The following is a 24,220-nucleotide window of genomic DNA, read 5'->3' as shown; positions in this document are numbered from 1 at the left end:
CAACCCACCAACCAATACTGGTCAACATACGACTCACTCATACCACTCGTATCCCAATGTACGACTTGTTTTCCTTAGTCGTATTCTGTCTAGAAATTAGAAATCCAAAAAATTTTCTAAGGGCCAAAAATCAAGGTGTTTCAGTTTGTCTCTTTCTTCTTCTAAAATAATACTAGTATACGAGTTCTTTTAATCTAAATTAGAAAAAGATGATGATAGTTTACATCCTCTACCTATGATGCATGGAGGAAGATGAGATGTGACCGGTATTTTTAATCCGTAAAAAATATACATTCTAATATCATGAATTATTTTAAACGTTGAAATGAGTTTATAAATAATAAAAGTCATATTTTAAATAATTTTCAATTTTTGGGGTCTCAATTTATTAAATTGTCATATAAGATTCAACATAAAAATGATGTATTCTTATAACTGTATTTGGTGTGTGTAAATAATACATAATATGATATTTATGAATTAGTTTGACAAAGTTCATTGAAGTCAGTTAATATACTCATTTCATACTTAAGTAATTTTATTTTGAGTTTTGAAGGTGTGGAATTGATATTAAAATTGATATTGATGAAGTTTCGTAGATGTCACATTTGTATGAAATGAGTTTTATGAATTTGACAATTGCTAATGTTTTTAGTGGATGAAAATGATATTGAATTAAAAGTCAGGATAATACTTATACATGAATGCTTAATTTTATATTTTCTATGAATGAAATAGATTTACAAATTGTTTTACTTAATCCTTTTTTTAATACTAAGTTATTTACAAACTCTATGAATTGTGATATTTAATTAAGTAGATATACTTTAGATTATAAATTGAATGAAATCGATTTATAAAGTGATTTCGTCACATTTGTATGAAATGTGTATGTAATACATATATAAACTGGTATCTATGGATTGTGATATTCAATTTAGGTGATACAAGTATATATATCTATTCCATACACCATGTGAGTATCTCTTTGATCATGATTCTATTAAATTAAGGTTGAATAAACTCGAACACCATAATCTTTCATACTTAAAAAAAATCAAGATTTATAAAAAAAAGTGTCAATACATCTGGTTCTTCAATAATAGAAGAAGTAAGAAAATTTTGTGATAAAAAAAGATGAAATTTGTGATTATCTATGAAGGATATTGATTGATTTTGAGAAAAATATATGTGGAGAAAATATAAAATAAGATGGAGTGAAAATAGTCAGAGAGAACAAAAATACTGTCAATACACTAGATTGATTACAATCCTATAAATATGAAACTAATTTTAATATATAAAATTAAATATCAAATTTTGGAAATAAAATAAAAAATAATATATATTTTAAACAATTGTTATAACTTGAAATAAAAAAGTTACTAATGCAATTATCTAAAAGTGTTGCTAAAATTTATAATTTTCAATCTAATATTTGTATAGGGAATGATTTTCTCTTAAAAAATTATAGTATAACATCATAGAAAAATGTGTTTATGTGGTCGGCCCATTGTCTTTCTATTTCGGGTCAAGCTAAATAATATAGAAAAATTACACAACAGCACAACTTATCTTTACTAAATTACATAAAATTTCTACTCTTTTTATTAATCACTTTAATTCCTTTTAAAAAAACAACAACTTGATACAAATACAAACACATAAATTTTTGGCTACATAGTTTAATTATGTATCTCCCTCTGGTCTAATTAATGTATTGTATATCTCAACCAAATAATTTCTTAAATGAATGTAGTTCAATAATCAAAATTATGTATCTCAACTTCAAAATTATGTATTCGAATGCTAATTATGTATCCGAGCAAAAATAGAGTAATTAACTGTTACATTCTTAAGTTCAAAATTGTGTATCTCAACTTCAAAATTATTTATCCGGATGCTAATTATGTATCCAAGTAAAAATGGAGTATTTAACTGTTACATTCTTAAGTTAAAAATTATATATCTCAACTTCAAAATTATTAATTCGGATGCTAATTATGTATTCGAGCAAAAATGGAGTAATTAGCTGTTACATTCTTAAGTTTAAAATTATGTATCTCAACTTTAAAATTATGTACCCAAATGCTAATTATGTATCTGACCAAAAATGGAGTAATTAACTGTTACATTCTTAAGTTCAAAATTATGTATCTCAACTTTAAAATTATGTATCTGGATGCTAATTGTGTATACAAAAATTATAAAATAAGAGATTATTTATAATTTAGCAAAGAGTAGTGATAGAGAGTAATTAGGGGTAAACTTGTTGGGATTTATGTAAGTTTTACAAATATTATTGAACCCAATTGTGAACTACTACAACACCAACACTACAACTTTCATTGCCGTTATATTGGGAGGATATAAAGGATTGTCTGATGCATTAAAGTTCTTGATACACGGGGTTCAAAGAACGGCCAAATTATAAGGGTCCACTATAAGTAACTTTGTATTGGGAGATTATATATGATATTTTTTTAGTAAACAAACACTTACTTTTGTTTTTTGAAGAATGACAACTATCAACATTCATGAGTTTAAAACATAATAGTATGAAATTATATCTTTTAACTTTAAACAAAATGATGATTCTTGATTAATAAAAACAAGAGTTGGGGGAGGTTTTAACTAAATCTAAACCTTTATGAACATGTCTCTTAATATTAAATTAGTATAATTTTGATTGATCTTGTTCAAGGGTAGATGCACGTTGATTGAAGGGGTGTCAAACGACACCCTTTCGTCGAATTTTTTTATTAAAAGTGTGTGTGTATGTGTGTGTGTGTGTGTGTATATATATATATATATATATATATATATATATAAGCATTAATGATTGGATTATCCAAGAAGATTTAGTGGACTTACAGATGACTATTTATAACATTTGGAATATCCGACTGAAGAACCTTTAAAATAAAATTTATCTAGCTAACATGTATGGGATTGAGACAAAATTTTACTAATTTAATTACCATTAAAATATATAAAATAACATGATAATAATTGACTAAAGGTTCATCGGGGTGAGTGGTTCGATGCTTGTTTTGCTTCTTTGAGGTTGAGGTTTGAAACTTAACCTAAAATTTTTGTTGTAGAAGTTTCTTTGAATTGTGGCTAAGTAGAAGATCACTTCTGACTTAAAAAAGACTATATCAATGAGTCAAGGATGTATTATACTTTTATATGGGGTAATTAATTATTGTCCTTTTTTGTATAAATATCGATACTATTTACTAAAAATTTTGTTTATGCTACTGATCATGTCATATGCGTTCTTTTAACACTGAACTTGTTATTTTAGTTGATGTGAGAATAAGTATGTCTATTCGTAAAGGAAATTCCATTATTATTTTTTACATTATTATTATATCTAAGATAAATGTATGTGATGAAGAATCCCCCACACTTGTTCAAAAGAAAAATTACATGACTACGTAAAATTAAATGATATTTTATAAACATCTCTTCGTTTACTTCTTTATATTTGGTTAAAAATTCTGATCACATATGAAAATTAATTTTCTAAGTACTATCTTTAGTCATGAGATATAGAGTAATGTACGATTTAAGAAAAGGACATTACATACATCAATTGTCTTCCAGAAAATAAATTCCTTATCAAAAGAAAAGAATACAAGGTAGAGCCGCACATGACCTTACAAAATGATGTTGAGGTGAATAATATTAATTTGATAAATATCAAAACTTGACAATAATCTCTCTCTATATAAATAAAAGAGTAATATGAGGCTTCTGATATGGCATGCCTCTAAACTCATTATTCACTTTTATCCTTTTTCCTATTTTTTGGCCTTTTATTCCTTTTAATTTTTTATTTTTTTTTAAATTCTACCCCTTAATTTTCCTTAATAAAATTTATTAATTATCTTTTATTAACTTTATCAAATACACATACAACAGAAGCAACTCTCAATCTTTCCCTTTTCTTTCCCATTAGTGTTAACCTTCTTCTTAAAAATTCAATAATCAAATCATGGTGCCACAATCTTATCTTACTTTTAGAGAAAAAAAAATTAATTAGCAAAGGAGAAGAATTCAACTCATTAGATGTGCTATTTCAAATCAAAAACTTAAAGATTTTAATTTTAAGAAGGTATGAAACTTCATGTTTTCTTAACTTTCCCTTTCATATGTATTTGTATTACTATTTTTTTATGTTTATTATTCTTATTGTTTTATATATTTTTTGTATTTCAGGCCTTATGTATTGTGATTTCGTTGCCGGTAATTGTGCCTTAGATGAAGGGTTCTTCTTTTACATTATTCTTATTCGTAAAGTATGTATACTCATATTCTCATGTCTTCATTATTTTCAGTTGTTTATGTGCATACATTTTTTGCTTATTTCTCTTAGATCATGTAAATTGAGTAATTGTTACTTCTTCTTTGTTTTTGTATTGTTTAACGATTTATTATTGTGGATAAAAGAAAAGCAATGTACTATTATGACAGGCAAAATGAAAATTTAAAAGTTTTTCATGTTTTCATGTGATTGAACACATTGAGATTCAACAAGGTCAATAGCTTAACTTTTTTGGACTATTTTATGAGAATTATATTTGAGTTTAATATTTACATTTTGCAAGGTTTGATGTAAAGCAAGAGAAATTTTGATTCTTAGGTGTTCTTTATTCACTTGCTTTTCTTGTAACACTACTGCTTTAAAATCTTTCTTTTTAAGCTGGGGTGGATTTGTCCAAAATCAGCCTTTCTACCCCAAGGATTTGGTTTATATATATTCTACCCTTTTCTATTCCTATTTGTGAGATTACATTACGTGTGTTGTGGTAATATTGAGTTAATTGAATTACATAGATGAATAAAGTGACATTTATCTTTTCTTGATTAATTGGAATACAATTCAGTAATTTATTTGTCAGAATATATTTGAAACATCTCTTGAGCCGGGATCTATCGAAAACAGCTCTCTATTTCGTTCAAGGTAGTGATATGAACTGCGTAGACTTTGCACTTTTCTGATCGTCTTTGTTGGAATACACTGAATTGTTGTTTCTATTGTATATTGAGAACGTCAAGCAAAAGATATTTATCAATGCTATTGGACAAGAGATGTGCTCTTTTTATTTTTATACCAAAAATTATTTAATAAGTAGTTTTGATTATTTAAAGACTAAAACTTTTTTTCACAGAGTGATTTTTTATTACTTCTAATATTTGTATATGAAAAAATATTATTTGTAGGCTTATCAAAATAAATTATTACCAAGTGCGAAGCGCGGGTATGTTACCTAGTCTTGAAATGAAAGTTTGTGAAGCTTGTACAAATGGCTTCACTCTATCCACGTGGAGAATATAACATGTGTTAACCATTGCAAATGCTCACCCATTCTAAAAGTAAATGTGTCAAGATATGATAAATACCAATGTGTACATATCTTGACACACCAATGTGTACATACCAATGTGTCAATATACCAACTATATTGAATAAATACTACAACTCCCCTCTACGAAAGAATTGAGAGAAATAAAAAAATTAGTTTAGCATAAAAGATCATTAATCAGGCCATGTGCTTTTAATACATCACAAATATCGTAGCATGTCTTATTACGATCTACCGATCAGGAGCGAGAGTGAATTATATATAAATTTTTAAGGCATGTATACCCGTAGCCATTTTATAAATAGGTATTTTATGTATACATTTTAAAATTAATATTATCTGTATGGAACTCATGCTAAAAGAAGAATAAATAATGCACTTGATTGAGTGTTGAGTTATTTAGTTAGAGGAGTGGAACAAGTCTCACTAAATGTATCTATCTTTTCTTTCATTTAATGGTACACTTGTATTCTAAAAATTAAAATTATGTAATGACCCTCCAGGTCATTTTCCCCATTTTGGTATTTTTTTTATATGTTTAGAGCTTTTCTACAGCTGTCTCAAGTAATTTATGACTTGTTCGGACTGACTGTTCGATTCTCAAGAAATTCGTTTGATTTTTAGAGCCATTATTTTACTTTGGAGCTTTTAAATTTAATGAATGAGTTTCAAGCCAAAACCTCAAGTAAACGGCCTCGTATACTATTTTTGACAGTCTCATAGCTCTGAAATATTGATTTTAGGCTAGAGGGGTCCTTGGTCTAGGTCTCAAGGTTTTTGAAGTCATTTTGGGCTCTTGAGTGGATATTGGCTAAAATGGCTCATTAGGTGTGAGACCTCTTTTAATCTAAATGACCTTCGATGAAAATTTAATGGTTTCATTAAGTTAGGAATCTCGAATTTTGTAGGATAGCATAGAATCTCGAATTTTGTAGGATAGCATAGTTCATTTGCATTCATGAAATTGCAAACGAATCCTGAGGACCCGATTGGAACATTTGCAATTGGCCAAAGTTGTTGGTGCAGACCAAAAAGGCCTTTACATTTGCGAGGCCTTAGTCGTGTTCATGGTAGTTAAGATTTAAGATCTCCATATTCACGAGCTACCCTTTGCGTTCGGAAAGAGGAGGCTAGCCAGGCCGGTCCAACCTTCTTCTTTGCGATCGTGGTGAGCCGTTCGCATTCACAAAGGTATGTCTGGGCGTCACCTGCATTTGAAAAGAGGAGGCCAACCAGGCTTGTCTAGCCTTCTTCTTTGTGATCTCGGTGAACTGATTGCGTTTGGAAAGATGTGTCTGGGCGACACCCGCATTCTCTGCAAGAGTCTCACATTTGTAAGGAAAGAACCCCTGCTAGTTTATACACATTCTCCTTTATTTTTCCTTCATATTTTTTTAAGTACCAACGCCATTATAGACTATTTGAGCTTGTAAATCTTGAGAGAATTGTACAGTTTAGCTAGGATTAGCTTCGCAGCATGTTTGTGGGCCTTATATTTTCGTAGTTTTGTAAGTTTTCACTTAATTTATCGATTAATTCTCCCTTTTAGCTCTTATATTTTGATTTTTGTGGGAGTATTTTGGGGTTGTTAAGCTCAAACTTTGCGCGAATCTTGTGGTAAATAATCCTTGAGCTGAGAGGAATATTGTGATGATTTTATTTTCGTGATTTTGCGAGTGGATCCCACATAGGATTTTAGCTTGATTTCTAACCTGGAGTGTTTATACGCAATATGCATATCGATTTTTTTGTCTTGATGCATATATCGTTAGTTTGATAGCATGGCAGCTTGTATAGGCTTCTCGAAAGGAAAAAACTCTAGCATGTAGAATTCGAGGAGCTTTTGATGGCGTCCAGGTATGCTAGGCTTACCTTTCTTTTAGATTGTCTCAATTATGATATTAGTATAGTATTGTGCTGGTTTTGGATGAATAGTTATGACCCAATAATTATCTATGCATTTTATGCCTTATTTAACCGGTTCTGGGCCTATTTCCGTTAATATAGTGTATGATCATTCCTTAGGACTAGAGTTAGTACTTATAGTACCTTGAAATGAGATTGGGAAGCCTTATACTATATTTGGATAGGTTTGCCTTAGGTTGGGTTATCTAGACTCTATTGTGGGCCCCACCACCCTTTTTTAGATAGAATAATAGAAATGAAGCTCTTTTAGACTTAATTAGACTCACGACGACTAACTTAGGCTATTACCTTGGGTTGGGTTTGACTTAGACCTGGTTATTTTCCTATTTAGCTTCTTTTCCTCGGGTAAGATAAAACCCGAACCTTGGCCATTCCTTCTTGACTCAGAAATGGAAATCCATTGGGCCTAAGTAGATTTAGTAACCAGATATTGAACTTAGTGAACAAATGTACTGGGATAGGTTTGAAACCCCTAGACTTCCATTGGCAATTTTATGCTTATATTTATATTTATATTCCAGTTTCGATTCAAGTTCGGCATTATGTTCTATTGCTATTATTGAGAGTTCTGGCACGAGTATAGTGTCGATTTATGATTATGGTTTGCTCCGTATGGAATCATTTATTGCAGTTGCGGTTGGTTACTTATAGTTCTGGTTCGAGTCTGACATCAGTCTACGACTACAATTTGGGTATTCTGGTGTTGATTATAGATATTATTAAGAGTTCTACTTGTGCTTAGTTTTGGTTTGACAGTTCTAACAGTGGCATTTGGATTATTTGGCTTTTTGTTACTATTTACTATTTTTTGTTTGAGTCCGATGTCTGGCCTCTTATTATTATCTAGTGGTTCTGGTTGAAACCCAATATATATTCCCATCACGAATTTGTGTTTGGAAAATTATTTGAGAAAGTTTTGGCTAAAGGATTATTTAGTTATTTATGCTTTATGTCATAGATTTCCTCTTGTTTGTACCCATCGAGCTTATCAGAGCTCGTAGGGTTAATTGTCTTCTTGTGTGTGCCTTTTAGGTTTGTGGGGGGTCCAGTTAGGTTGTAGTTAGTCCTTTTCTTTTATTCTCGAGTTACTTACTTCCTTTATCGCGTTTGCTTAGCATATTTAATATTTAAGTTTCTATCCCCTTACTGTTGACTTAGCCTACACTCACACATTGTATTTATGATTTTGCTACTGAGTACCCATTGCTTTGGTACTCACATTGCACCTTGATATGCTATAGAAATGTAGCACTTTCGACGTTTAAAACGAGGAAAATATGCAAGTTTCTGAGGTTATTTTATTAAATATGATGCATTTTGGGTATGTTTTGCGGGAAATCATGTTTTGGATGCTAAGTTCGTGAAAAAGGTGAAAATAGTATTTTGGCTACTTTTTGGAGTAATTATGGATTTCGGGACACTTTCTAGCTTGTTCGTGATCAAAGCATGTCCGAGAATTAAAAAAAAGCTTAAAAAATGACTCCCGACACTTACTAAGTCAACATGTAGACCGCAAGTAGGCAAAGCAAGTACCAGAAGTCCAAAATAATCATAGCTGACTTGCAGGATTTTTTCATCCGATACCTGCCTGCGCCTTGTACCTGTGCTCACCCTACTAACCATAGGTACTACTTGCTCCCAAGGTTAGGGCGCAAGTATAGGCCACATATGTCTACCGACCCTGTTTTCTCCTATTTTGTTTGGGCTTTGATTTTAGGGTTTCCTCATGTACTATAAATACCCTTTATGTTTTTTTCTAGTAGGAGTAACACACTTTTGATACTCACAAATATATTTTGATTCCAAGATTCGATTTTAATCTTGGAATTCTCTTGTATTGACTTCAGTTGATTAATTCAGTTATGGTTGTGGGTTTTTCTCTTATTATTATTGTGATTTCATCTATGTTGTCAATCATGAATGTTGTTGATTACTTCACAAGCATGAGCGGCTAAAAGCCCATAGCTAGGATTGTGGAGATCTTGGCGGATTGACAAAGTAGGGGAAGTGCGATTGTTGAACTGAACTGATACCCATGGCATGAATTGCATTATCTTTTCTTTAATATATTTCTTAGTAGTGGCCAACATTAAGTTCCCGCCTAGATTATTGCTACTTACTCCAAAAAGAGGAGTAGTGACTAGGAAAGATAATGACAACAGTAATTTGGAGTTTAGTTGTCGATTCACGCTACTAGGTATTATCTACGTAAGATGGTTAGATTTCATCTAACAACTAGAGACTCAAAAGGTAATAGTTAACTGGGATCAAGATAAATGTTAGTAAGGCGACATCCTGAGACTCAAAAGGTAAAGGGTGAAATCCTTTTTCTTGTCCAAAAGATCGTAGAAAGTACATAACATATCGATTCTGTATGCAAGGTATCAGGTTGATTCAACAAAGCACGATAAGCCTATGGATTTGAGAAGCCAGGGAGAACACAATCCTAGTGTTCACCAATACTGATTACAACCAAAGTTGATATTTGTTCCTTGTCCAATATTGCTATTCCAATCTCTCCATTTACTTTTTTGATTCTTGCCCATTGATTACAACATCTGAGATCCACAAGTCCATGTATTCCCTTGGAATTCGACCCCAACCTATGTTGGATTACTATATTTGACAGCAACCACAATCATTTTCAGAGTAAAGGTATAGCTTGGGCATTATCACACCTCTACATTTTTTAAATTCAAGTACGAGTCACCGACATTGACATTATCCTCAGGCCTTGCTACTGATCTAGAGATGGAGAGAGCTTACTAGAGTCCGGAGTTGATCCTCCTTCATCTATTTGAGTGATAGTCTTTTGTATGTTTTAGAATTCTATGTATATATGTATATTTTGAAATTGTCTAGTACTCTTCAGTTTGGTTATAGTAGCTTTTATATCGGCCTTACCAGGTCTTGGGAGAGTTTGTTGTGTATTTTGTCATCTTCCCTCTCTTGTACAACATGTTATATATGTATTTCTTTTTTGCTTCCACCTATATTATTGTATGTATTGGTTTTAATCTTGTCTTCCTTATTATCTTTTGCCCGTTAGCCTATTACTTATCATTTCGGTCTATGGATTAACTTACCTACTGATGGATTTAAGTAGGTGTCATCATGACCTGAAAAATTGAATTATGAAAACTTCGCACTTGCTATTGATAGGTAAAAAAAACAAATGATTTTTACCTATAAAGATTTTGGATTCGACCAAAATAAATATTATTATGTGGTCATATCACCTTTCAATCCTTGGTGAGGTGGACCAACACTAGATGTCGTAACTGTAATACAGTAACTTGACAGAGCAAACCATCTTTACTTGCCATACATACAAAGCATACGTCCAATTCACATAAAATTGTACCTCGGACCTTAGTAACATGGAAAGATACATTTTTTATATATCTGAAATCTATTATCACTAGTGCTAAGTCAATGGGCTTTACAGGAAAATACTAAAAACTTAATTTAATTTGAAAATACATGAATACGACTTGTACATATTGGTCTGGCAAACTATTTACTGCATGATATGAAAAGTAAAAGTATCGAGATAAAGTATCAACATATCAATAATATCTGATATACATAATACGAACAAGATAAGACCAACACTATTAATAGAGCTCACCAACATATGTTGAAAGTTTGAAAAGGATGTTTTGTTGGGTTATTAAGAGATGTGAATGGAAAATTAAAAGGTGGTGTTTTTTGTGTGAAGACACTAAGTGAAACGATGAAATTTAAATAGGCACCTTTTGGATTGAATGGTTATGACCTTTCCAATGGTTGCGATTTTTTCGAAGAGTTGCATCTTTTTTGAAGAGTTGCTCCTAACCATTTCTTCTCTTCATGAAGCAAAACTTTGATGGCTATAAATACCTATATTTTTCCTCAGGTAATGACAATTATTTTTTAGTAGAAAAACAATCTTCTTTTTCTTCTAAAACCTCTCGTGTGATCATCAAATCGTTGAGTAAGTTCGAAGTTTCTAAAAATTTGAGGTACCACTATTTTTAGAAAGAGAATCATTTTATGTTGGGAGAAAATATTCCATAACCTTGGGTACATGAGGGAAATAAATTCCTTAAGGACACACTGTGCATTTGGTGGACTTGATTCTACAATTTTCTAATTCATATTCTTTCTTAAAGTTAATAAATACTTTATTTTGATAGTTTATTTGATTATTCATTTAGAATTGCTTTTGAAGTTGTTGTAACTTCATTTTAGTTCTTGAAAGTTGTTCTTGAACTTAGTATTGAAGTTTGTATAGAAAACATGCAGATTTTGTACCCGTCGGAACAACAATCTTAAGGAATGTAAACTAATATGTATTGTTTGGTTTTCTATTTTTCAGGAAATAGTTTGAACTTTAAATTGATAGTTCTTCAAATTTTTGAACTTGTGTTTGAAGTTCTTGAAACTTTATTTTGATAGTTCACAAGTTAGCTGAACTTATGTTGAATCTCTTAACATTTGGTTTTGCTATTTTCTAGAAAATAGTTTGAACCTCATTTTGTTGATGTTCATAAGTTGGGTTGAACTTATTGTTAAAAGTTCAAAGTTGTAAATACAGAGTTTAAACTTTATTTGATTGTTCATATGTTAATTTGAACATGTATTCAAAGTTATTGTTGAATAATACAGATTTTACCAAAAATTGACAAAAACAACAATTTTAAGAAAAGTATAAAAATATTTATTTTTTGTGCTTGATCAGTGAAGGGAAAAAAATTTATCGTAATTTATAAATCAAATATTTGGTTAATCTGTATTGGGTCTGATTTTGTGGAGACTAAAATCTTTTAATTTCTACTCCCTAGGTTAGAAGAATATAAAAATTTCATCGAGAAATCAGTGTGGAAATTCAGTTCGAAAAATATAAAAACTTCACCGATTCGTTAAATCTCTGTATTGATTTCTGGAGTTTAAAATCTATGGGATTTCACTCTATTTGCATTTGATTCTGATTTGAAGTCATAAAAACTTCGTCATGTTTCAAAGTTCATTCGGTAGATGATTTGAAGATATAAAAACTTCATCATTAACTAGAAACAAGTTGGCTAAAGATTAAAATCTTTATTATTAGTATTCTGAAATACTAAAAGGTATGTCAAAAGTTGACAAAAAATGATGAATGAAATTGAACAACAAATTAATTTGATTGTGAATGGTGTAGTCGTTCAGGTATTGCTCTATCAATGAAAAGACAGAGAAATTTGAAATATATTTTGGTGTGAACTTCAAAGGATGGCAGGAAATGATGTCATTTTGACTGGCCAAACTTGAAATATAAATGTTCATAAGTATAGATCCTCTTATTCCAAAAAAAAATAATGAGTGAAAATCAATTATCTGATTTGAAAGATCCTGTAAGTCATTCCAAGATAGACGAGGATAATGGGTTGAATGAAAAATCATCAATGATGATTGCAAATTCTATTAAGGATGATGCTCCAAATAATGAAAAGATAAAGAAGTCTTCTGGACAAGAAAAAGAGCATAATAAGAAAATGTTCAAAGACAATTGCTATATTTGTAGTGATGTTGGCCACAAAGCTCTAAATAGTCAAGTTCTAAATAAGAACTAGAAAAGAGATTAGATAAGCATGTTGGAAACAACTAGAAAGATTGAAAATCTATGTGATATGATAACTGAAAGCAATCTAGTTGGATATCCAAATGAATGGTGGTTTAATTTAGGAGCCACTAGACATGTTTGAGCGGACAAAGAAGCTTTTGCTACTTATGATCCCATTGGTCCCAAAGAAGTAATCTTCATAAGAAATAGGTTGAAAAAAGTGGGAAGATATTCTCAAAAGTGACTTCCGGCAAGGTGTTGACTCTCAACAATGTTCTCCATGTTCCTACTATTAGGAAAAACTTAGTGTCGACAACACTTTTTGTTAAAAATGAGTTTAAGTGTGTATTTATTTCAGAGAAAGTTGTAATAAACAAGAATGAAATGTATGTAGGAAAGGACTACCTCAATGAGGGCCTTTTCAATCTTCATGTAATGATTATTAAAATAAAGAAATCTGAGGCTTCTTCTTACTTTCTAGAGTCAAACGATTTATGGCATAGTCATTTAGGACATGTCAAGTATAAAACCTTGAGAAAACTGATTAGTTTTGAAGGATTGCCTAACTTTGAGTGAAATAAATCAAAATGTCAAACGTGAGGAATCAAAGTATGCTAAGCATCCGTATAAGTATGCTGAAAGGAATTTCAATTCCGTAGACTTAATTCACACAGACATTTATGATATGAAGTCAACACCATCTTGTGGTGGGAAAAATTAATCTAAAACTATTATTGATGATTGCACTAGGTACTGTTATGTCTATTTGCTAAATAGTAAGGATGAAGTAATAGATACATTTAGATAATATAAAATAGAAATTTTAAATCGGTTAGAGAAAAAGATCAAAATAATAAGAAGTGATAGGGGCGGAGAATATGAATCTCCTTTTGAAGAAATATGTAGAGAATGGATTTGTCCTTCAAACTATTGTCCCGTATTCACCTCAATCTAATAGGATTGCGGAAATAAAAAATCAAACCTAAAGGAAATGATGAATGCTTACTTATAAGTTTAGGTTTACTGCAAAACTTATGTAGAGAAGTTATCCTTACAGCTAATCGAATACTCAATAGAGTGTCCCATAGTAAGACACTATGAATTCCATATGAAAAATGGAAAGAAAGGAAATCCAACTTGAAATATTTCAAAGTATGATGGTGTAACGCCCCGAAAGTACACCCTGGGCGTCACACAGTGCTTACGACTCTGAAGGACCACAAGCTAACCCATGACTAATATCTACTGTGAGCACTAAATAATAATACTAAAATCAATGCGAAATTAGGCTGAATTGCCAAAAGGTTCAAAATCTAAATACTGATAAATAATAACAAGGTCTAAAAACTAAACACTGTCTCAACTGGTCTACTCTGAAAGCCTCTAACTGAACTGTCTGAATATGGAGTTAATGGGACAAGCCCCCAACTAACTCCAATAACTAAACTACTGATAAATTAAAATACTGAAGTAAAAGTACATCCTCGATAGATGAGGACTCATTACTAAATCTACAATTGCTGACTAGATCTGCCTAAGCGCGGTCGAGAACCTGAGCATCCGAAACTATGATATGAGACATCATAGCATAAAGAGAAAGTATGTATCAGTACATGGAATGTACTGGTATGATAGATGAGATAAGGCTGAATACAAGGGTTTCTATGCATGAACAATAACTGACTGTATGATATAGAGTAACTAAACATGAGAGTACATGGATAACTGAAACTACTGTAAATACTGAGTATGTAATACTGTGCATATATGTATACTATAACTGAGCATTTTTTAAACTAACTATTGAGTTTAGATAACTGAATAACTGATATCTGAAGTTACTGATAACTGAATTACTGATACTGATTGACTGTGTCTAACAGTCCCGATTCTATAGAACTGAATTGAGTTCTAAACTAAAGACTGAAACTGAAACTGTGGGAGGTAATCATCTAACCGACATTCCCCTCTCTGAACTGATTGGGGTCCAACCTATAACCCCAGCTGGAAGGGTGCTAAAACTGTGCCACTAGTACTAACATTGAAAAACTAGGATCCTAAGCCTAACTGATGGGTGACACCTGGGCGAAGCCAAGCCTAGTCTGACGGGTGACTCCTGGGAGGTAGTCAATCCTAGTCTGATGGGTGACTCCTCATACTATGCTGGTTACGCAGTTCTGGAGTACAGGGACTACTACCAACGACTCTACCTCTTTGACGGGGAAACTGTCATCTCTGCACTCGCTCGGTGCTAATTCCTACTCCTAACTGAAAGATACTGGACAGAGTATACTAAACTGGAATGGACTGACACTTAGTTTACTGAGTTTTCCTGAGTCCTATAACTGGCTGAGTTCTATAACTGACTGGATTCTACTGATTGGGACATGACTGATACTATTCTGTAACTGACACTGGCTCTAGGTAAATAGCTAGATTGTCGAGTATTAAATACCCCTAGGACTCGATAGCGTAAAAAGAAAGGCATAACATAATCATAAAGGCATAACAATACTTGCTTTCTAACAATTCACTCAGTTAGACATTTTGTCAAACACTTGATATACATGAACTTGTGCATGAATAAGATCACATAATAACATGTCATGATTCCACTATTTACTTCACATAGACAATTTAGCAAACACTTGGAGATCATGGATTATCCACATGATAATGGTCAACATATGTAAGCATGAATACCACATTCAATTTCAATATCAAAGCTTAAGCATGCAATTCGTATAATTCACCATATAACTATCTTAATTTCATAGGAACTTATAATTAAACATGAATTGGATCCCAATTACTATCATGAACATGAATGCATTCAATTCCAAGCATGGAAAATATAAATCATAAATCTTGAAGTTTTAAAAATGGATTCTTGGACTCTATGGGTGGAAGGGACTCATAGATAAACACCTAACATACCTTGGAATACTTGTTCTTCGAGGTTCTTTGAGAAATTCTTGAGTTTTGACCTTGATTCTTGAAGCTAGGGTTTGTAGTTTTGAGAGAGAATGCTTTTGATTTGGAAATAAATTGACTAATAATTTAAAATGTTTTTAAGGATTAAATCCCCGTATCTGAGCGTGTTAAGATCATAGAGAAGACTGTTTTAACCCTGGATGAAATATTTAATTTTCGTTAAAATTTTTTGAAATAGGCAGCTGACGCGACGTGGCGCTATCGCGTTGTATCTCTGGAAATTGCCAACTGGAAAATGCATGGTAGCGCGATGCGGTGGTATCGCGTTGCCAGTTTGGTTGGGACCTGGAAGTTCACCGCGGTGTAGTGGGATCGCGTTAATACACTGGAAATTAACAAACGTGAAAATGAGCCTTGGCGCAATGCGTCAATATCGTGGAGCAACACTGGAAACTAACAATTGCTATTTTGGCATACTCCACGATGCGCTACTAGACTGAATGACGGTGTTTGATGATTGAAACTTAAAGTAGCCATAACTTCTTACCGGGTTATTGGATTTAGGAAAATTTTATATTGTTGCAAAGTTAATTCAAATTTTCTACGCAATGACAGTCTCAAAACTGATAAATAATGAGTATTTAAATTTTTTTTATATTGGATAATATATAAACTGAGAGTTAATCTTAAGCTAAGGAAATACGGGGTATTACAATATCTTTTCCTTGGGAATATTCATCCTCGAATAAGGCTGATTAAGCTGAGATACTGATAGACTGAGTTTGCACACTGAACATGCATATCTGATGCATGACTATATGACTGAACTGATGTATGAATGCATGACTGAATATGCAATGGTAATGGATACCAGGTTATAATTATAGCTGAACATGGAATTGAGTAAAGCTATGGAAGATTGTCATCTTAAGTTGGATCTGAGGTTGCGAAGAAGAGGTAAGGATACTTGGTCCACATATCTTCTTCTACTTCCTAAGTATCTCTCTACAGACTGATTCTGCCAAAGGACTTTGACTAAGAAAACTTCTTTGTTCCTCAATCTGCGAATTTGATGATCGAGGATCTGGACAAGAACCTCTTCGAAAGAGAGATCATTATGAATATCTGAGCCCTCTAAAGTAATTATTACTGTTGGGTCACCAATGTATTTCTTTAGCAAGGATACGTGGAATACTGGGTGTACTGAAGCTAGGTCTAAAGGCAACTCGAGCTCATAAGCTACCTTTCCGAAACGACTTAGAATTCTTTAAGGACCGATATATTGGGGACAAGTTTTCCCTTATTGTCTAACCTCTTCACTCCCTTCATGGGAGAGATTTTCAAGAACAAAGAATCACCAATATCAACTCGAGATCATTTACTGAACACACATGAATGGGAATGTAAGAACGAAACTAAGCCTGAAACCTGATACATGAACTGGATATCATGAACTGAACTGACTCCTTAATACATGTTTTACGGTTGGGATTGGGACTTGAGGGTCAACTTGGGATTACCCACTACTTCAAATTGGATTCGTTATGTAAAAAGAACATAAAAGGTTTAGGTCATGAAAACTCAGGGGGGTGGGGTTATAGTGTATCTCCCCCTTGGGACTTTATGTCCCCCGAAGAATGCTGACTTGACTAGGATTCTGAATAAAAACTGAGATGATGCACCGGGCACCTACGAACTGATTCATGACTGAATATCTGAGGCCTAAAACTGAGGCATGACACATAATTTAGGCTGAATACGCAACTACCTGGTTGCTCTATCTTGGAATGGTTACCTTCATGAGACTTCAGATAGTATGATTAGAAGGAAAGATAGGAAACTATCTGAACTTGTCCTCCTGACTGCTAAACTGAATTGCTGGCTGTACGAACTATCTCATACTGAAAACTTATACTCAACTAGAGCATTTCTTGACACTCTTTCTATAAAGTTCTACTAACTTTAGGGAGCAAGGAAATCTTGGCATGGTCTGAATGCGACATTTGGATAACAAATCACATCATGGCTATAATTCAATAATATGGGGAGAGGCCTACGAAACATTATCTAAGACAGAGTTACTATGCCTTGTGCATTGAAACTACTAGCTTTCCATCATAGCCAGATTTCTCAACTATTCCCTCAACTGTAATTTCTACTTCAACACCGCATTTCACTTGGGGCTATTGAAAATATTCGCATGGGCACTGCGCATGAATGCGTAAACATACTATCTTATTTGATTAACTGGATGACTGATAGCTGGATACTGGTCATGAAAGATTGAACTATACTTAACCTGAATAACTGGTCTAAAACTATAGAGTACTATGCATCTAAGGTAAGGACTGACTGAGAAACAAGAGGTAACTGAGCATGAGTTTGTGGAAACAGTATTATTTAGGAATGCAAGAGTAAGAGCATGACATGGTTCTGAAATACTGAGATACTGAAAACTGAATAACTAATAACTATACGCGTTGGTCAAGCAAACCTGAAACTGGACTGAGTCTGGAACTGAATGCTGAATCGAGCACATTGTAAAGCATGATTATGTGAGTCATAAGCTGAATGACCTGAGTTTAGAGTTTCTATTTTCATGGAACATGAATCAAAACATCAAGTGAATTAGAACCCCTTATACTAGGAACTATAAGCGTACATGGTATCATTGATGTGTACGAATATTTGCTTGGACTGTAGAGCTGACATATACTGCATAAGTAGATATCTATATCATGATAGCTAAAGTGCAAAAATCTGCACTGAGGTAAGGACGGGTTGGACATCAACCTCTCCCACGGATTTTCTACAGATACTAGCATTACTACTAAAATTTGAAAGCCTTACTTGGTTACCTGTCCTACCATCTCCCCCTTGGCTTAAAGCCATTATTCTAAGATCGTGAGGCACTTAATAGACTCTAAATCAGACTGAGACCACTTTACTCTAGAGTTTGAGATATAAATATACTCGTAAACACTAAACACATTCTGAAGGACTACTCCTGATGATGTAAAGTTCACTACTAGTACTTCCTTTTGACATAAAATTCTTAGCTTTCTATTGCCCTAACAATCATCATATAGCAACCTCAACACTGACTAGCTTAGAATTCTCAACTCTTCTTTCTAGTAGCTCAATCTTAAAATATTCAAGATTAAATCATCTGAAACTGAGCTACCCCTTCATTCAATGATTAGTTCATTGAAAAACTGAAATGGAACGACTCTATTATTGAAATTAACTGAAGGGATTTTTTGAAGTACTGTAATCAAGAAATTCTTGTATACTCGTCTGGCTGGAATAGATTTTTCCTACTGAGGTAAGCACTAAGAAAGGTTCTATTAAGATTTCTAGTCTGACTTTAAAGTTGACTGCTATGCAAGGAGTTATAAGAAATAGAGAAGCTCCTGGATCTAATAAGTCATAAATATGTAAATGGAAGATCTGTAACATACCAGTGACCATGTCAGGAGAACTTTCCTGATCTTGTCTAAATTGAAGGACATAAACCCTATTTGGGCGTTGCCCACTGGTGGCACTGGAAGTGACACCCTGCTGGTTCAGGTGATTGAACTGAGCTAAAGAATGGTTGGGCTGACCTATTTGGCACAAATATTTTACCTTCTGATCCATTAGTCTACACTTCCACATCCTCTGGCCTGGCTTACCGCATTCGAAACATACGTCACTGCCAGCCCTACGTACACCCTGATGATTTCTACCATATTTCTGGAAAAGTAAGTAGGTATGACCTCTTTTCATGCTACCCTGAGACTTAGAATCTAACGTGCTATCTCGTTTGACATTTCTAAACTTTGGTATTGGAGTGCTAGCTACAGAAGGATTTAAAGCTGAGAATTTTTTATGGAACTGGAAACGGTTACCACCCTCTGACCTTGGCCTAAAACCATGTGTTCTGACTCTCTTATTCTTACTATTCTTCTTTCCACACTTCTTCCTCTTGCTCTGCTAAGTATGAACCCCAAGCCTAGATAGGACAATAACCCATAGGTCATTTTGAGAAACTACTAAATTGGCTAAAGTAGTGAAAGCAACTCTGAATTCTATATGGGAGACATCTCGTCCAGGGGATCTGCTTGAACGGACTAAGGTGCTGACTGATTTCCAGTTCTTCTTCTGTTATTATTTTTGGGTGGCATATTCTGTAACTGGAAGGAAGAAAAGAATTAGACTGAGAATTTATCTTGAGCTCATGCTCACTCGCACGATATGATTACTAAAAGAAGGGAAACTTTTCCTAAAACATCTCATAGCCTACTGTCCCTAAGTATGGCGCGCTACACACCTTTGCACAAGACTCTACTTGATGCAGCTTTCAGACTCCCTAGGACTCTATTGAACCTTAGTCTTTGATACCAAGTTTGTAATGCCCCGAGAGTACGTCACATGGTGCTTACGACCCCGAAGGACCACAAGCTAACCCATAACTGATATCTATTGTAAGCACTAAATACTACTACTAAAATGAATGTGAAATTAGGCTAAATTGCCATAAGGTTCAAAATCTAAATACTGATAAATAATAACAAGATCTAAAAACTAAACATTGTTTAAACTGGTTTAGTCTAAAAGCCTCTAACTAAACTGTCTGAATATGGAGTTGATGGGACAAGCCCCTAACTAACTCCAACTACTTAACTACTGATAAATTGAAATACTAAAATAAAAGTACATCCTTGATAGATGAGAACTTACTAATAAATCTACAATTGTTGACTGGATCTTCCTAAGTGCGATCGAGAACTTAAGCGTCTGAACCTATGATATGAGATACCATAGCGCAAAGAGAAAGTATGCGTCAGTACGTGGAATGTACAAGTATGCTAGATGAGGTAAGGTTGAATGCAAGGGTTTATATACATAAATAATAACTGACTGTATGATATAGAGTAACTAAACATGAGAGTACACGGATAACTGAAACTACTGTAAATACTAAGTATGTAATACTGTGCATATATGTAAACTATAACTGAGCCTTTCTGAAACTAAGTACTGAGTTATAATAACTGAGTAATTGATATCTGAAGTTATTGATAATTGAATTACTGATACTGATTGACTGTGTTTGACAGTCCCAATTCTGCAGAACTGAACTGAGTTCTAAATTGAAGACTGAAACTGAAACTATGGAAGGTAATCATCTAACTGACATACCCCTCTCTAAACTGATTGGGGTCCAACTTGTAACCCAGCTGGAAGGGTGCTAATACCATGCCACGGGTACTAATAATGGAAAACCAGGATGCAAAGCCTAACTGACGGTTGACACCTGGGAGAAGCCAAGCCTAGTCTAACGGGTGACCCCTGGGAGGTAGTAAAGCCTAGTCTTATGGGTGACTCCTCATCCTATGTTGTCTACGTAGTTTTGGAGTATAGGGACTGCTACCAATGACTCTACCTCTCTGATGGGGAAGCCGTCATCCCTGCACTCGCTCGGTGATAAATTTTACACTCAACTAAAAGACACTGAATAGATTATACTGAATTGGACTAGACTGACACTGATTTTAATGAGTTTTCCAGAGTCCTATAACTGATTGAATTTTGTAATTGACTAGATTCTACTGAGTTCTGTAACTGATTGGATTCTACTGATTGGGACATGACTGATACTATTCTGTAACTGACACTGGCTCTAGGTAAATAGCTAGATTGTCGAGTATTAAATACCCCTAGGACTTGATAGCGAAAAAAGAAAGGCACAACATGATCATAAAGGCATAACAATACTTGCTTGCTAACAATTTACTCATTTAGACATTTTGTCAAACACTTGATATACATGAACTTGTGCATGAATAGGATCACATAATAACATGTCATGCTTTCACTAGTCAAATCACATAAGCATTTAATCAAACACTTGTAGGGCAAAAGCTTGTACATGATTGGGACCACATAAAACATGTCATGATTCCACTATTTACTTCACATAGGCAATTTAGCAAACACTTGGGGAGCATGGATTATTCACATGATAATGGTCAATATATGTAAGCATGAATACCACATTCAATTTCAATATCAAAGGTTAAGCATGCAATTCGTATAATTCACCACATAACTATGTTAATTTCATGGGAACTTATAATTAAACATGAATTGGATCCCAATAACTATCATGAACATGAATACATTCAATTCCAAGCATGGAAATCATAAATCATAAATCTTGAAGTTTTAAAAATGGGTTCTTGAACTCTATGGGTGGAAGGGACCCTTAGATGAACACCTAACATACCTTGGAATACTTGTTCTTCGAGGTTCTTTGAGAAATTCTTGAGTTTTGACCATGATTCTTGAAGCTAGGGTTTGTAGTTTTGAGAGAGAATGCTTTTGATTTGGGGATAAATTGAGTGAGTAATAACTTAAAATGTTTTTAGGAATTAAATCCCATATCTGGGCGTGTTAAGATCATGGAAAAAGACTATTTTAACCCTGGACAAAACATTTAACTTCCATCAAAATTTTTCAAAATAGGCACCTAGCGCGATGCGGCGCTATCGTGTCGTGTCTCTAGAAATTGCCAATTGGGAAAATGCATGGTGGCGTGACAGGGTGGTATCACGTTTCCACTTTGTTTGGGACCTGGAAGTTTACCGCGACACGATTGGATCGCGTTGATACACTGGAAATTGACAAATGTGAAAATGAGCCTTGGCGCGACGTGCCAATATCGTAGAGCAATACTGGAAACTAACAATTGCCATTTTGGCATACTCCGTGATGCGCTACTAGACTGAATGACGGTGTTTGACGACTGAAACTTAAAATAGCTATATCTTTTTTCTCGGTTATCAGATTTAGGCAAATTTTATATCATTGGAAAGCTAATTCAATTTCCTATGCAATGGTAGGCTCAAAACTAATATACAATTAGCATTTCAATTTTTTTTTATATTTGATTACTCATGAACTGAGAGTTAATCTTAAGCTAAGGAAATATGAGGTATTACAGAGGGTGTCTAGAGAAATTCCAAGTTACTATGACTAAAAGGGTAAATATAGGACCTAAGACTGTAGACTGTATATTTATAGGATATTCTAAAAGTAGTAAAACATGTCAATTTTTGGTTCATAAATCCGAACATCCGGATATCAATGAAGATACGGTAATTGAATCAGATAATTCTGAGTTCTTTGAACACTTTTATCCGTATAGAAATAGACATGTACGGTCTAGTGGGGGTCTAAACGACCTCAAGATGAACCAAGGAAGAATGTACATTATTATGAGAATCCAATACGTAGCACACATCAAAGAATGACAACTTCTTTTGGATCAGATTTTATATCGCTTCTTTTAGAAAATAAGCCTCAAATATTTAAAGTAGCGATGTCATCTTCAGACTCATCTTTTTGGAAAGAAGCAGTCAATAGTGAGATTTCTTCAATCTTGAACAATCATACTTTGGAATTGGTTGATATTCATCCAGAAAATAAACCTTTAGGTTCTAGTTGGATATTCAAACAGAAGGAAGGCCTTGATTATTTTGATACATACTTGCTTATAATGAGGATAACATCAATTCGGGTGTTATTTGCCTTGGAGGTTGTATATGATCTTGAAATCCATTAAATAGATGTGTGGAATACCCCGAACTTTCTTTAAGTCAAATATAATCTCCAGAAGAGTTACTGATGACTTCCTAAATTATTAATGTTTAAATCAACAATAATCTCCCTAATTTTGACTTTTTATCATGTGGAAAATTGAATTAGCTTTCCAACGATACCAATTTCATCCAAATCCTATACCGAAGTAAAAAATTATGGACGTTTTATAGAGAACTGTCGGAACTACCCAGAAGCAACGGTCAGGACTGACGGAGCATCGAGCTACCGACGGACCGTCGCCAAAGCTGTAGCGACTAAGGCAGTGAACCCGTCTTCTGGCCAAGTACAATGGTCAAGCTCATAACTTCATTATTCATCTATAACACCAAATTAGGGCTTCTATCGAAGATCAATCCCTAAGAACAAGAAACCCTAGGTGTTTAATTTCAAGTCAAGAATTCAAGATTTCCTCCACCAATCTTCAAGAAATCATCCACCCAGGTATGTCAAGTGTTGATTTATGGGTTCCTTTCACCCATGAAGCTCAATAAACCCTATTTGAAATATAAACTTTTGATTCCATAGTATGAATTGAATTATATTCATGTTTATGTTGTTGTTTGATTTCCAAGTTGAAATCTTTAATGACTATCATGAAAATGTGTTAGTATATGGTTGAAATTCTTGCATTGGAAGTGTAAAATATTACCATGAAGTATTATTTCAATATTTATGCCTAGGCCTAAAGATATGCATGCAAGGTGATTGATAAAATGCCTAAGAGAATAGGAATTATCACTTATGACTCATTTGT

This window comes from Capsicum annuum, unplaced genomic scaffold, assembly GCF_002878395.1.
Source record: "Capsicum annuum cultivar UCD-10X-F1 unplaced genomic scaffold, UCD10Xv1.1 ctg1490, whole genome shotgun sequence".
NCBI lineage: Eukaryota > Viridiplantae > Streptophyta > Magnoliopsida > Solanales > Solanaceae > Capsicum > Capsicum annuum.
Note: the sequence above shows the minus strand (reverse complement) of the source record.